Genomic DNA, 16680 nt, shown 5'->3' with positions numbered 1-16680 from the left:
AGAGGTGGTAATCCTGTTGAGCAACCCAGTGATACACCCTTTCCTCACAGTTCCTTCCTCTGTGGGTGAGATAAGTAAAATTGGATGTTAGTGGCTAAGACCAACAAAATAGGGTGGTGTCTTTATCTGAGAGAGCTGGGTGTCCCTGTCTTGAGATTAATTAATATTTGGAACATTTGTGTGTTTTCTCTCAGCATGTTCACAAGCATATTGGTGGGCCTTTTGGAGTTTAGAAATAATTTCCTTAGTCAGCTGGCAGTGTGTTTCACCCTCTTTGCTTGGAGGCAGTTGGACAGACTGGCACTTGTGTCCTTCCAGTGGGTCTGTTTCCAGTGAGCAGAGAACTGGAGATTTTTGGTTTGGAGTGTCTTCCTAAACAGTATCATGCAGCTCTGTAAACCCTTGTTTTCTGTGGGGTATAGTAGTTCAAAAGTCTCCTCTGTTTTGATGGTAGAGATTTTATTTGTGTCAGCTTCAAATACAATTGTGTTTGGTGGCTGTCAGAGTGTTTCTGCTGCCCTTTCACTTTGGCAGTTACATACACCGAGATGGGAACTATTCCACCCTGACTGCGCATCTTTCTGCTATGAAATGTGAAAGCACCCTTTCCCCACAACTATCTGTTACTTTCGATGGTTTGCTGAGCTGACATAATCAGTTCACTGTCATTTATTCTCTTCTACATGGAGGAATGTATGACCTAGTGGATAAACTGAAAATCTCCATACAATGCTAGATTTTACTATGCTTCCTTTTGTTGAGTAATACCATATTTTTCCAACCACTTTTGACTTGTTGTTCCAACAACTGTTTTTCCAGGAAGATGTGTTTTCCTGTACGTGGATTACTCTAGCACTAACTTGAGCTCACTTTTTCTGGGCACCTTTCACGAGACTTAGAAATATCCCCCAGGCTAGCTCCTGGGGGCCCATAGAACATGGGTGGAAAATCAGAGTACTAATAATACCTCATTTTGAGTGGAGCACAGTGTGAGTGCACAGAAGGGGCTGTCAGTAACATGCATGGGTATCCAAGAAGACTGCTACGTTTGTTTCTGTTCACTGGAAAATATTTGATTCAGCTCATATTGCTTATATAATTAGGATGGATAAAATAGAGGGGGGGTCACTAAGGAGTAAGCAAAACTGGTTTTAGTCTAATCAAGGTTAATCAGTGTTACATGTGAAACTGAAAGGTTTTTTACTCTTTTATTAAACAGATTTGAAAAATTAACTTGCTGCAGGCTGCGAGGAGGTAATGTTAATAATGATAGAAAATAGCAGATTTTTAATCTTTCTGTTAATAATTTTCTATAAAAGAGGAGGATACCGTCCTAGACATACCAGGAACTTTAAAAGTAAGTTTCCTAACAACTTAATTTCTTGTTCCTGATAAACTTACTAAGAAGTTGTTTTACTATACATACTATTAATTCTTACGAGAGTCATTAAGAATATTGTCATATTCTCTAAAAGCTTGCTCTGCTTTTGCTTCATGACAGTTGCTGTTAGAGCTGGCTGGAAACCAGTAAAAGTGGATCTCATTTATATTGCAAGAATATTGATAAAAAGTGTTTTTTCTCTTTTGGCCTAGGTTTGGGAAATTCCCTAGAGACCATAATGAAATCTGTGAGCCATAAGCAGTCCATCAGTGGTAAATGTGGTGGGGTGAATAATATGGGATCCGTTTTCCAGATCTTTGAAAGAGCAGATTTATTCAGTCACTGATTACATAGTGATTGTACGTGTCAGGAAATCCCACTTAGGACAGTGAAATTTCATGAGAACTAAGTCAGCTCTGAGTCTGGCCTCTTCTTGTTGTGGAATGGGTGTTGTGAAATCTCTCTCTCACAAGCAGTTTTTGAACTGCAAGTGATAATGCAGTTGCTGGTTAATGTCGCATACCTCAATAAGCAGATGGACTGAAAGAATTTTAATAACTCACTGGATCTAAATGATCATTCCTTCCACATTCTTTGCGGCTTCTTAGTATTTATGATAATTTTTGCTTGGGATCCAATCTATACAGTTTATCCAGCTGTGCCTTTGATGTCTGTACTGTGGTCTCAAGGGGGAGAAGTCGTGAATGAGCGGTTAGTGAGCAACACCCAAGGGGTTATGACATCTTTAACATAAACTCATCAGCATAAGGTTTTTCCTCTGCAATGGATTAAGCAATTTATTTAGCTATAAAAACCAGAAAACTAGTTAAGTGAATTTACTGGGGAATCAATAAAGTAATAATTGTGTGGTAATATAACTGGGGCTGAGGTAACCAGACTTGGTTTTCTTTTCTTTGTTAATCTGTTTCCCTTCTCCTTTTTATCACAGTATTTTTGAACAGCCACAAGTTATTCTGATGAGAGAATTGAAAAAGCATATTGAGAAATCTTTGACCACGTTAACTTCTGTCCTGTGAAATCTTTCTTTCTTTGTCTTTGCAATAGATGCAAAAAAAGAACTCATCCTGAATTGATTGACTAAAATTTTTATCTCAAACTCTTATTTTTGTACTCTTTTAAATTTTCTCCATTTATATTTCACAGAATGGCTTCCTAATCCTATCTGAAACATGCCTGTAAGCTACAGATAAATATGTAAAACTTACCTTTGAATTGAATGATGTCTAACTATCGCTGCTTTTTAAAAAATAATAGCAAACCCCTTGACATTATCCTCTGCAGTGCTTCAGAATGTGCACATAGACTGCAATTATTAACTTTATTACATAGAAAGTTTTTCCTTATGATAACTAGAGACAAATTAATTTTAAAGAAACTTCATTTGTTAGGCTGTTTTAAATATTAAGAGATAATAAATTGTTAGGACAAAACAGGCCTTCATACAATACATAATTCATTCTTGCATTTTAGAGTAGATCAGCTAGATTTAGCAGTGTGCACATGTAAGGGTATAAATGGTTTTCAGAGTTCTTTTTCTCTAAAACGTTATATAAAAAAGAAACAAAAAACCTCATTAGTTATGTGCTGCAAGTTATTTGTCAAAGAAAAATAACTATCTTTGCATTGTTTAAAAAAATGCCAGATCATATCCTATGAACAATATGTTAACATTTAGGAATTCTGTTCATGAGTATGAACAGAATACACACATCTAAATTGTAGGAAAGATCTAAAGGGTAGGACTTAAGATCTTTTTAAAGATAAATTTCCTTCCCTTTTCTACAGTCCTAGATGTCCCAGAAACCAAGGCCATAGTCAGTAGGAATTACACTGAAATTTTATGTTGAATTATAAAAGTGCCAGAGTAGTAGTAACATGAGTTGGTGTCAGTCTCTGCCCTTTGTGAAAAGTAAAATAGCTGGCAGTATCCAGGAGCACCAAGTAGATGTCTCACACCAAGGTAGTTGGAGAAGGACACTGCATGGTGGGATACTTCAGGGTCTCGAGTCCCAACAGAGCTTGCTTAGTTCTTGGCTAAAGATGGGCACTTAAGTGTGGTACTGAATGAACTTACTGGAAAGGATCAAGAAACACGCAGCTCTGATGTGTTATTTTGGTATGTGATAGGAAATATTTCTAATTTTCCAGCATTCAGATAAGTCCTTGCCCCCGGGATCTTGCATGGCATATCTTGCCATGCAAGTTAAGACTGATATTATTGGATAATACCACCTTGACTATTTAGCTTGCTGCATGTGACAGATAATGTTTACACCAGGCCAAACAGCAGCATAATAACCTATATATACCAGCTATGCTAACAGCATACATAACCTGACTCTTGGCTTTCTTTCTTGCCCTGAAGTGCCAAATATTGCCAAATCGACATTATTTTTATTCGTTTATTTATATATTTGTGTGTTTCTGTTTACATTGGAGAAATGCAGAGAGGAGGCAGGAAGCAGTTTCGCACAGCTCGAAGCAGGAACGCTAATGCCAGGCCCAGCAAATTATAGCACCAGCGTTAGCAGGGTGCCAGCTGGAGCCTTTCAATGGAGCGTGCTCCTGGGGGAGATGCTGGCCACCTAACGTGCCAAGAGCCCCCGTGTATGTAAATAGTTCAGGGCTTGGGCCTGCATTTGTTTATCCTTGGGAAGGGGCGCAGCTTGTGTGTATCTTCATCTGCTCTGAAAGCCATGGCTGGATCCACCGTGTCTGTTGTTCAGACATCGTGAAAGGACTTGATTTCCCTCTGGGTGGAAACTTTGCCTTGTGTGTCAGCAGTGCGAAGTGCTGCTGCAGACAAGTGCTGCTGTGACCTGTTTTGTGAGTGCAAGGTACTCGAGGTTCTTGCAGGAATAAACAAGGCAGAGGAGCCTCCTCAGAGGTGCAGCCCATAGGGAGCTGGCTGCCCAGCTGTGGTTTTCCACATCCAGCCAGCTCAGACATCTGATTCCATGCTCATTCCATGCTCGGGGATGTCACGCGGATTTTGTGCTCTTCCCCGGGGAATTCTGCGTCTCTGAAACAATGAACGGATTATACAGTACTCATCCATATATGTAGTTTTTCATCTGTGACAGATGTGATATTGATAATATCCTCCATTCAATAAGTCATCTGAGTATAATTTAGTGCCAGTTTACTAATCTCTGATTTAACTGTTTAGAGCCCCAAATGTGAAAGACTGGCAGCGGGGTGCAATGGAGAAGAGGAGGGTGATGCTCATGGATCAGACACTTGGCTGTGGTTAGGGAACTTTGGTCTTGTGCTTAGCTCTGCTGCAGGCTTTGGGTCCAATTCTTCCCTCACTCCTTTCATATGAGTGTAAATTCACTAGGTACGATTTCCTTGCTGCTTTGCTTTGATTTTTATGTGGTTAGCTCAGAAATCTAATTACCCCATCCCCTGGGATATCGCATGGATTTTGTGCTAGTGTCTGAGTCTGAAAATGAAGAGCTGATAAACATCTTAAACTCTGTGTACAACTGTGAAAGACTTGTCTGAACCTCTTGTTTCTCTTGTATACCAAGCAAATTGTGCTTTCCCACTGCTTTAAAGGTTCATTGGCCTGAGAAGCTCATCCTAGACAGGACTTGTACAGCCAAGTTGTATACACCGTGAAAAAAATGCTCTGAGTGCCCATTATCTGAATGATCTCAGACTTTGCCTGTGACTAAGGGAAACCTGTGGGGCCCTGGAATGACTAGTCACAGGAGGAAGGACAGTTGTGCAGTCAGGAGAGAGGTCGTGATGCTGCTGGGCAAACAAGAGCCTCATTTTTCACTCACTGGTGCACATGTTGTTGATGCTGAGTGTGTAATAACCAAATACACGTGAGGGAAATAGAACGGAATGTTGCATTTGCAAATGCTAGTATACCTTTCAAAGTTACTCCTCGCTTGACCTCAGAGCAGTCCAAGGAGGGGATGGTCTAAAATGATGAGAAAATTTTACTGCTTAGTAGATATTCGCTTGTGTGATTTCACTGATGCCAGCAGAAAAGTGCTAATGGAGCATCTGTGCTACACCAGTCGAGGACCTGACATGAGGTATCCTAGCAAACTCATTTGCAAGAGGATTTGCTCATAAAGCTGTTCTAGCAGTTGAGAGTAAACTGTCTGAGAAATTTAAGATTGTCCTCTTTTGTCTTATTTCCATAGAAAATGCCCAGTGTCAGAAGTGGAGTTGTAATACATGCCTGCATGATTTAAGCTATATGGGAGGCCTGAATGGAAACTGCCTTCCCCAAACTATTTCTCTTTCTGTTCTTCCTTTTTCATCTTTATGATTTCAGATTCTTAAAAATCTCATAGTAAAATTTCAAGATTGTAAAAATGCCTAAAACTTTGTTGTGTCTCTCTAAACTGTATGTCTCATTCGGGGTAGGAGAGGGAGTAAGAAATGCTCACTCCTTTATTGGTTGGAGGAAGCTCAAATGAGACTGCAGCAGAATCAAGACTGTCAAAACAATAAAAGAAGTGTTAACGCTGATAATTATATGATTCAAACGATATGAAATCCTTGGAGGGTACATTTTCAATGATGCATTGTAAAACAAATTGTGTTTCATGACTTGAGAGTGCCATAAAACAGTAAACTAATTAAGACACTTTTTGTCTGTCTGCTCCTCCTGTCTGCCAATGTGTGTGGCCAGGGGAGTTTTTTTTTTTTTTTTTTTTTTAAAGGGTATCCTTACATCCTATTTCTGGTAATTGTTACTGCCGGTGTGTTTTAAAGACTGAATATTAATAATCCAATTAAAAAAATCCCAATCTGAACCACAGTGTAGTTGCACTGCTGTCTCAACAGCTTGGTAGGCCTCATCCCTTCAGGTTCGTTCTTCTGTCCCCAAAATGAGACTTCAACACCATTTTAACTTGGGTTGTGGCCGGACTAGGGACTTCTGATTGCTGGCATAATGTCTGGTGGGGGACAGTCCCAGCCACTGTGAGCTGCCTTGAAGTTTGAGTGGGTTTTGTCTCAGTGAGTGGAAGGCAAATGAAAGCAAGAGCTGCAGGTGGTAACTAGATTGATGATGGACCCTTTCATTGTCCTACTACATGTGTCCACAGTATAAAATATTAGACTAAGATAAGAGGTGATTATGCCCCAGAAATGTTAAATGTGCTTGCGTCTTCACAGGGAGGCTTTTGGACTGGTTCTGAGATGTTTTGTTTTGCTAAGAAGTGACTTGGATTTTGGTGGTTCTGTGAAATTTTATGCCATATAAGGCTGTGGGCCTGAGTGCTGGATTGTCTTTCGTGTGACACGCTTTTCTCTCCCCTTGCTGTGTGTCCTTTTTTTTTTTCTTTTTATTTTTTTTTCTCCCCCGATGGGATTACTCCCATGTAAGTGCAGCGTAAAATTGAGCTCTGTGTAAGGCCTGCCCGGTGCTGTGAGGAAGAAGGCGTCTGCATTTCTAGAAATACGGGAAATAGTAAAGATAACATCAGGGAATAAATCCTGGCAGCTGTCCTTCTGTATAGTGGATCTGTTTATGAGAATACATAGTGAGTAGAATATGGTCCCAAATTATAGCGGTATGTGGCTGCTGATACCGAGAGTATCATTTCAGCCTTTAGACAGATCCCATTTTCTGAAATTAACCTTACAGCTACCCTTTGAGCCAAATAACCTCTATCTTTCTCTCACTGGAAAAGTGGGAAAGAGGTCATTTTCCTACTATGTTGCTGTGTTTGTCTGCAGTCTGTCTGGGTCTTATCAATTAAAGCATCTTTAAAAAGATGGGGACCTTCACTTTTTATGAGCACCTGTGTACTCGCTAGGGAAAGAACTGTATGGATTAGGGTTATGGGGATCTCTAGGAAAGTATCTTTGTTTGGGGATCAACCAGTAATAGGGTTTTATGTAGAAGGAACAGCAAAATTCCTAGGGGATTAATTCCAATTATATCCCCAATTAGGACAAAAGAGTTTGTTTGATTTGGTAGGGTTTCTGCATCCTTAGCAGTTATAAACATTTGTTCCTTTATATGGAGGTGTTAATTAACATTGTTAAAATTTACTACAGGCTCTCACATACCCAGACAAAGAGAGGTCATTAGTCACATGTGATTAATAAAATAAAAAAGTATTTTTCAGAAGATATTTGAGCTTTTAAAGAATCATTCTTAGTATCAGAATTGGATAAGAAATGTGGGTTGATTCCTAACCTAAATTTACTTTTTACAAAATTAGTTATCATTTACACAAATACATTTTCAGTTTACACTAAATATTGTGTGTCCCTTCTGTTTTCATTTTGAGCTAAAACTGGCTGCTGAGCTAGCTGTGGAGATGTTGTTTTGGTCTTTATTAACTCTTCACTGAAGAAGAGCCTGATATTGCAGTTCAGAGTTAAAGTATTCTCTCATAAGACCTCAACATCTTTTTTTATCACTGTTCAAAATAACATGGTGCTCTGTTGCCCTTGTAACTTTGACAGATGATTAATTATAAATTTGAGGTACTGTGGGTTCAGATATAAACCTAATTGGGTATTTGTAAACCAAATGTGAAAGTGCTGAATGCAGGTCCACGCTTCAGTGCCACTTTGATATCTCTTTTCAGAGGTTAAATCCTCTGTTTTGAAATATATGAATACACACCGTCTGTTTCTCTCTAGTGGATGTATATATTTCCATGCAAAAACATAATTCAGCTTCACACAAGGTGATAAATCTTTACCAGTAACTGCAGGGTAAAGAATATTTAAAAGAATGTATTCATTATAAGGCTGCATATTAAAAAACTTTGTTTCTTAGGGAAGGCCTTTCTTAAACTTTAAAAAAAATATGGAAATTCACAGGTAGAATGCCCTAAACAATGGCAGCTCTGCTTTTTGTCTCTGACCTTTCCTTCTGTACTGCTATGAATAACACATTGACAGAAGAATATTTGAGGCACCTTGGTTTTGAAAGTGCCTTGTGGATTTTGCATCCTGGTACTGGCTGTTTGGTTGCAGGTTGCTTGAGCTAGCCTCTGGACTACATTTCATTATGCCAGAGTGTGTGGATGAATCTGGTAGTTCAGCTGCATTAATTTGATTCTATGTGTAGAGTGTGCCCACAGAGCAAAAATTAAGCAAGTGCTTAAAGGTTTTGTTGAGGCAGACTCTGACTCGTGGAGCTGTTCCTAGAAATCTTGCTGCAAAATAACCATCACGGAGATGGATATTTTGTTTGAGATTCCTCTACATATGACTAAGGACGGAGTCTGTGGAAACAATTTCATGCCAGTGAGTTAAGAAAAATGTGGGCCTTTGTGCTTTTCCACTGAGCAATGGACAAGCTGATTCCAACCAGTTTTTCCCTGCTTTCCTCTTTTTCCCCTTTTTCTCCTTCATATATAGCTCTAAGGATCATGATTTTCAAATGGGACAATGAATGTGAATCTCTACCAGAGCCATATTTATTTCTACTACCTCATCTTCTTGCTCACTGGGAGTGCCCAGAGTCCACCTTCCTATTACTTTTGGTGGTGGGGAAAGTCTCAGGAATCAGATGTTTCTGTCCTTAAAGGAGTATCATGACCTAAAGAATAATATCCATCACATAGCGCTATTTTCAGTTCATTATTTTCATGCAGTTCCTATATTTAAGGGATGGTGGGGTAAATTTCGCTGTGGCTTCACAAATGCACTGCCAAATGGTGTCCTATGACTCACTCACTAAAGACAAACAGGACCCAAGCTCTACAGTACCTGCACCTCCATTTCATTCATTAGGTGTTCCTGGTTTATTTCCCTGCTCTGAGGGAAAGCTGCTATCTAGGGTGATTCTGGAAACCCGTTTCTGGTTCTCTAGAAGAAATCCCAACTCTCTCACTTGTATTTAAATACTCAGCTCCGAGACAACATTCCTTCAGAGGCCTTTCACCATGTCAGTGTCTAGCTTGCATTTCATGAAACCCTGTTGTAAGGAGAGAATTTCGGAGCTGGAGCTGAGGCAAGCTACCTTCAGCCATGGATGCCTCTGAGAGCGTCAGTCATGCATGTGCTGAAGCTGCCGGCACAGCTGGTCCCGTGTTCACAACAGGGAGTATTTTTAACACTAAGAATATGAGTGTGACAGGTGCACATTTTATTAGAACTTTTTTTTAGGTGCATTCGTGGAGAGAAGAAAGTTAGCACTTTTAAAAAAAAAGTCTTCAAGTGGGGAAAACAAAGATCTATGGTACTTATTGACATTTGTTAACTAAATATGGGTAATTCACAGCAGCCTATTCTTTTTTCTATTTCAAACAACAACAACAACAAAAAGATGAATTCTGAGCAGCTTGCACAGCTATAACCACTCATTCTTTTTTATGAGCTTCATTTGCATTTATACTCTTCCCTGCTGTTGTTGAGTACGCCCCTTTCACTTGTCCTAAATCTACAACTGCACTGGGTACACTTAAGTAGCTGTTTCCTACTGATATATTGATTATCACACTAATTACATCCGGGGTCTGTATATGGGCTAACAGAACCAATTTGCTTGAATTTTTTATAGGGACAAAACTCTCCACAACTAATTAATTCTGCAGGGATGGATCTAACTCTTCACTCTTTTCTCTTTATCCATCAAAGTTTTTGATAGGTAAAGCTATTAAAAACACAAAACATATGGGGACAAAATGCATGATGATTTTGTCTAGTAAATTTTCCTTTCTTTTTCTTTTGATAGGATTTGTTTTAAATCTGTTTTCTGCTTGACGGGATGCTTCTTTTATTTATTTATTTATTTATTTTTTTACTGATGCAGTGTCATACCATGGGTCCTGGTTCTGCAATCAACTCAATGTGTGCAGCCTGCTGTGCCTATTGAGGTCAGAGAGGTTTAGTTGGCTACTTACCTGGAGCACACTGCAGAAATGGGCCATGTTTATTAACTCATCAGTTTATAGCAAGAGAAAGAATATTTTTATGGCCTCCTCTGCAGAATTGCATGCCTGCGTTTCATTCAATTTGACATAGAATTGGATACCTTCAACAATTTTAAGTATGTAACTCAGGTGAACGTTTCAATAGGGATTTCTTTAAATTGTGAAAAGTTCCAGATGCCTTTCTAACCAACTTTATCTGAAATTTCATAATCTAAAATCTCAGGCAACTAATGATGCATCTGCTTTGGCAGGTACTTTGCAGTCTTTATGCAGTGGATTGAAAAATGTTTTAAAATGGCAATGAAATGTAGGTCTGAGTACAAGCTATCATGGGAAACTGGATAGTGCCTGGTGATAGATTCACGTTATGATGAGACTTTTTGGCTTTTACATCTAGGCCTTGTCTTTGAAACCAGGATGTGGAGAGTATGAAATTATTACCACCGGCTGGTGACTCTTCTGTGGCTTCTCTAAATTGATCTGTTGGCCTCAGTTCATGTGCAAATGTCCAACGCCAATGGATTTCAATAATGTTTGCAATGATAACTGTAGTAAAGAAATCAAAGGACTCAGAATTACCGTCATAGCTTTAACAAGGACCATGCCTCTCACACTGTGATTGGTCTTATAAGAGGTATTGATCTCGGGAATGTCAGAATGTCCATTTTCTTTTCTGGTGTTTTTAATAGTGTGCCTAAGCCAGGTTGCTAACTTTTTCATGTGTCAGAACTGTTGCTTCCATGAACAAAGAATTTGATTTAAAAAGGGGAAAAAAAATGGTGGGACTCTACTGTGCTCATTTACTTTATTTTTTTTTTTTCTGATGATGCCTTGGAATAGCCAAACTTGCCTGACAAAACATTTGAGAGAGCAAGGCAAGCACAGAGGGTTTCTTTTCCTGAAGTTCAAATTTGTCAGGAATATTAAAGTTATAAAGACTAATATATACTATCTATACTATACATATCTATATACTAGACTATATAACTATCACAGTTTAAAATGGATACAAATGCAAAGACAATTTAATGAGTACAACATGGGAAAAAATGCTCAGTGATTTTGAGAGAAGTTGAATGAGAGGTTTTGCAGTAGCATTCTGGACACTGTGATCTCATAATTTAAACTTGGGCATTTTAGAAAGAATTACATTAGTTTAGACTGGAGGACATTAGAGTATAAATCAGAGAATCTCCATCTCAGAGAAGCTTCAACAGCTCCAAAGGTTAAGTAGATGATATAACGCTGTTATGATATGTTTGTTATAGGCCTTCAAAGAAAGTGATGAAGCAAGCAGGATACAAGGTTACTTGAATACTGGGGGGGGGAAATATCCCACACTGATTGTGCCTGGAACTTGGGGCTGGGCAGTGTAGGGTGAGAGCATCCCAGAAGCATTCAAGAAATTGTTGTGAGATCTATGCATGAAAGTAAAGCCGTTAAAATTTTGCTCTCTGTTCAGCATATTCTTATTGGTGATATGGGGAACAAAGAAATACGTCTGCAGGAATCTTGAAAAACTACATTAAAGAAAGAATTTGTGGAACTTATTTAAACTGTGATAGGAGTGGTTGCCAGCGATGTCAGAGAAGGACAAACGTTAGCTTTTGGCTTCTCTAAGGGAAAATCCAGTAAAAGTAGAACAAACAGACCATGAAGGCTGTCTTTTTTTTTTTTTTCTTTTTTTTCTTTTCTCCACAAGAGACTACTGTAGACACGAGTCTCGACTCCTTTCCATGGAGAGGAGGAATTCACAAAAAACTGGAATTTAAGATCCAGCCTTGCCATATAATTCTGGTGTGACTTCGAGCACGAGATTCAATCTTTGATTTTCACAGGCAGCCAGTGAAGGGAGGAGTCTGTGTGGGCTACCTTGAAAATCCCAAGTTTAATCTCTCTGTCCCTCATTTTTCTTGGTCAGAATGACAGTCAGAGTCCACCTGTTCTTTGCCCCTTTCTGTCTGCTGCCTGCAAGAAACTCCGAGCAGGACCTGCCTGCTGTGCTGGCTGCAGATGATGTGGTGTAGGGATCCAGGAGGGAGCTGGGGCTGATAGCAAACATGATGATTTTTTGGTAACAGTAACTGATTGTAATGATTAAGGCTCCTTTGCTTGACAAAGAAAATGGCAAGAAATGATCCATCCAAGTCATTTGATAGGTCCAGCAACTGTGTGAATACATTGCATGTGTTCTGGATGGACAAGGACGTGGTCATACAAGTTACACGAAGGTCTTGGGAATCATGGTCAAAGCCTGAGGTGTCATCATCGGAAATTAATCAATTCACGGAAGCTCTTCCTTTGGGATAGAAGAGCCATTCTTGGGTAGATTAATCATTAGATTCTCACACAAAACTAATATTTAACAGATTTATAGCACCTCTATATATCTTATCCTGAACTCATTATACTTGTCTCCTTTACTCCTCTAAGCTATGCTTTTTTTCTTCCTGCATAGCTTTAGAGTTTCTCAGTTTAGAAGCACTGACAGTTCTGCACAAATATCCTTCCCAGCCCTAGTTGCCTTCTACTCTTTGGGTTGAAACAGGCTTTTTGAAAACATTCATCCTTTGGAGTACAAAATTATACTCTGAGCGGCAATGCTACAAAGGAGGGAGAGAAGCAGGAGATAGCAAATATATGGTCAGAAAAGTCAAAGTTGTGGGGTGGTGGTGGTGTGATTTGTGATGCTGAAGGAGAGAGAAAAAAGAGAATGGAGGAATAAAAGGGAAGTAAGAAGAGAGAAAAACTGGTGTTTTAAAATACAGATTGTGAAAATGGTTTATTCTTGTTTATTTAGATAGTGATTTCTGTACTTCCTTGAAGGTTGTTTGAGGTCTCTGTTATACTGAGTGTCCAGTAAAAAAAGATTGTTGGTTGATAGACCTTGCAGTTGGAGATTAGACTCCAAAATGCTTAATTTCTTTTCTCTAGTTAAAGGAACTAGCGTAACTACAGATAACTGTAAAATGTGAATTCTGTTTGCAGTGCCCTTTGAAATGGTGAAGCCTGCTTTTGTGATGAGTTGGTGTGAAAACTGGAAAAGATATGAAATGAACATTTTCCACAGAAGAACATTAAGGGATGTGTGTGTGGGGGGGGAAATCCCCCTCATTACTTTGAATAATTCAAAAGCTTTCCTTCCACAGGGATAATGCTTCATTTCATTTCCCTATATATAAAGATACACAACTTTTAAAGTGTAAATAATAATATATAATGCATCTTCCCATTAAAAAAATGACATGAAAACCTTAAATGCATCACCCTGACACATTTCATCTCTTCTTTTACCTGCGTTGCAATATTTCTTCCATCTTTCTTTCAAAGTAAAACTCCAATATTTCATTTTTTTGCTGGAGTTGCATAGTCTGAGGAACACACAGTTCTCTGACCAGCTGCCTGGGATGATGTGATCACTGCAGTTCATAGACTGTGGAATAAAAAGCTTCACTCATAAAATCAGAGGGACAGAGACAAAGCTTAGGTGATTTATGTTGGCTGAGAATTTAACCCAGAAGCTTTGAACTTGCAGTAGCTGTTATTTATTCTATGTCACCATCAATCCCAGGCAGGAAAGAGTACTAAGCGCCTTCTCTTTGCAGGGCCGGCATTCTTTCACACAGCTCCCACCACCCTGTCTTTACTCCCTGCCTTAGCTCCTTAAAAATCTCTCTCTCTCTCTCTCTCTCTATATATATAGAAAAGCTCTCCTGTGCTGAAATGGATGTCCTGCATAGCCAGGCTCTTAAAATTGTCTTGAGTGCATGCAGAACCTAGGAAATTTCTATTTTATGAGTTAGGTCCTACTGCAGTTTTATGACAAGATGAGTTAAACAGTAAAATGTTCTTTGGATCATCTTTACACACCACTATTTTTACTTAATGGCTTAACAGATTTCTGGTATATATTGCTTTTTCTGCAGACTGAGAAACTGGTGTTAAGCTGTGTGGGCTGGTCTATGAGGTGGGCTGCTTCAAGAAACTTAAAGTCAGGGAGTCCTGTGGCATCTGATTTTTGAGAGAAGGAAAGATGAAAGGAAAAAAAAAGTTTGGATGATGCTGTGGAGTTGTTACGTTGTGAGCTATGCTAGTCTTGCTTGTGTTACCCTCTTGCACCAGGAGAGGCTGGGGGCTGCAGTAGGAGGTGAGGACTGTCTCTGGGGAAGGGTGGGTGCCTGGATGTCTGCACCAGGTCCTGGATGAGGCTGGGATGACCAGGTGTCTGGAAATCCCAGGCGATCATTCTATGGGGAGCCACAGGGAGTGTTAAAGTTTTCTTGCCTCCCACCTTTTCCAAAGAAATGCCTCTCCAGTGATATCAGGTGTAACATGGAGGGAGGAGTGATAGGAGGTGAGATTTGGGTAGGAAGGTAGCATGAAACATAGTGGGTTTTGAAGGTCTGGTGTGATTTGTATGTTTTAGGGTGAAACCCTAGGCTTTCACACCTTGATATTTGCAGTGCGACTCTGGATGAAATGACCTGGCTCCTCCCCATCAAAAGAGCATTGAAATGGCTTGTTATCCCAGTCAAATTCTTCCCTGTTAAACCTGGCAGATTAAGGAAATAAACCCTCTGCCTTTTAGGGAAATGTTGTGGTTTGCATTTGGTTTTATGGTGATTGAGGGTCCCTTCTGGAGAGCAAATTGATTTCTGAAACATTTGTTCCAACAAAAAATGAATAATGCTTCAACTAACAAAGACAGAAATCCTATGAAAGGAACATTCCCAGATCACAGCAAAGGAACAAGCACGGGACTTTTACTTCTGCCATACCTAGCCTGCCGTTTCTGCTAATTCTTGAAGGAATGTTATGTTTAAACAGGGACCTTCTCCCTGAAGCTACCTCTTATTGCAGACAGCTGAATCACAGTTCAGGAAGCATTGGCACTGAAATCAAGAGCTGACCTTTGCCATTCAGTTAGGGGAAAGAAAAAATAATTTTCCTTTTGTAAGTGATTGTAAAAATGAGTAATACTGATGTTTCCTCCAACAACTGCTCTTTTGCTCTTTTTTTTTTTTTTTAAGCTGTTGCAACACAAGTGATGTCTCATCACTAAAACATATTGAAAGACAAAGTCATCTGCCTGCTCTTAAAATCTAGGTACGGCTGTTGCTGTAAAATTAGTACTGTAACTTCTTCAGGATGTACTGAACTCGGGAGGTTCCTGCCCTGATCAGAGAGAGGGAATAGCTCAGGATAACTCCTAAACTATCACTCACCATTGAAGTCCTTTTGATTTCACAAAAGGGATTTGCTGTCTGTAGATCATCCAATGAAAGTATGACTTAGCTGGGAAAGAGACCAACTGTGGTTTGGTACCAAGGGCTTGTTGAAGAATTAACTGTAAGCTGAAAGTGAGAATAGGTTTCATGACCTTAAGGGTGTTCCTGAGACCAAATTTTCTTGCCTAAGCTGGCAGCAACGTCAAACTTCAGGGGAAGAAGTGGATGCTGTCATTTATGGCTGCACACAGGGACTGAAAGCAGAGCGATCTGGCAAACCCCTATTTCTGCTTATTCACAAGCAGGAAAACTGCTTGCTTGGAGCCTGCTCTTGATAGTCATTGAAAATTTTGCCTGGTGCCTCCCTATCATTTCAGTGGAGGACTTCTAGGGAAAGACAGCTCTAAAGGACCAGCCTGTCCTCGTCATTTCTCCCATCCAGACCTAGGAAGGCACAGTATTACTTGTCCTAAGGATTTAATCTGCTAGAGTTAAGTGAAATCATATTAAGTTAGAGTTAATATAGAGTTAAGTGAAATCAAGTGAATATTAATTGTACAGGAAACAGCATGATTCCAGTATTTTAGGCTTCCTTCAATGGAGAAGGGATGAATGGGACTGGAGGGCCAGGGTAGTTACGCAGACTTCCAGTGAGCTCAGGGGAGAAATAGCCACCTGGCCTGCATGGAGCCTTTCTGAAACACGGAATCTGTCCCATTTAGTGTGAGTAGTGTTGATACTTTGTCACATACTGCTTGGGATTAAAAACTGCATTTTGCATTACACCTCAGTGGTATTTATTTATTTTCTGGTGCAGTATTCCAGTCTTATGGTGGGCTTGAATGGGTGAATGGGTTTATTGCAGTATTTGAGGGAAATACATTTGCTGCTAACTGTAGGCCAAGAGCCAAGACCATTTGGCAACATATATGCAAGGACAACGGAAATTATGTTTATCATTGTAATATCGATGCTCACTGTGATGACAAAAATTCTGCAAAGCTATGAAGGTAAAAGTCAAGGTAATAGATGGTATTTTATACTTTTTTTTTTTTTTTTTTTTTCTGAGAGATTTTAAAGCTTGGAGGGTCTGATCATGAAATTAATTCTTCTTGGGATGTACATTTAGGAAACTACTGAGGTGCCAGGTTACTATACATTCTTCTGGAGCCACTTCTAC

The 16680-nt window shown here is 39.5% G+C and overlaps 1 long non-coding RNA gene across 1 annotated transcript in view; it reads left to right on the top strand.

The window, feature by feature from the left end:
- LOC121071063 overlaps positions 1 to 10375 on the top strand; it is a 114642-nt gene extending 104267 nt beyond the window's left edge. The window contains exon 4 of the long non-coding RNA XR_005820359.1: positions 10152 to 10375. This is a non-coding gene — a long non-coding RNA (uncharacterized LOC121071063). The remainder of the gene's footprint in view (positions 1 to 10151) is intronic.
- The last annotated feature ends 6305 nt before the right edge of the window (positions 10376 to 16680 follow it).

The sequence above is a fragment of the Cygnus olor genome, chromosome 5 (assembly GCF_009769625.2).
Source record: "Cygnus olor isolate bCygOlo1 chromosome 5, bCygOlo1.pri.v2, whole genome shotgun sequence".
Lineage (NCBI taxonomy): Eukaryota > Metazoa > Chordata > Aves > Anseriformes > Anatidae > Cygnus > Cygnus olor.
Note: the sequence above shows the minus strand (reverse complement) of the source record. Positions and strands in the feature narration are given on the sequence as shown.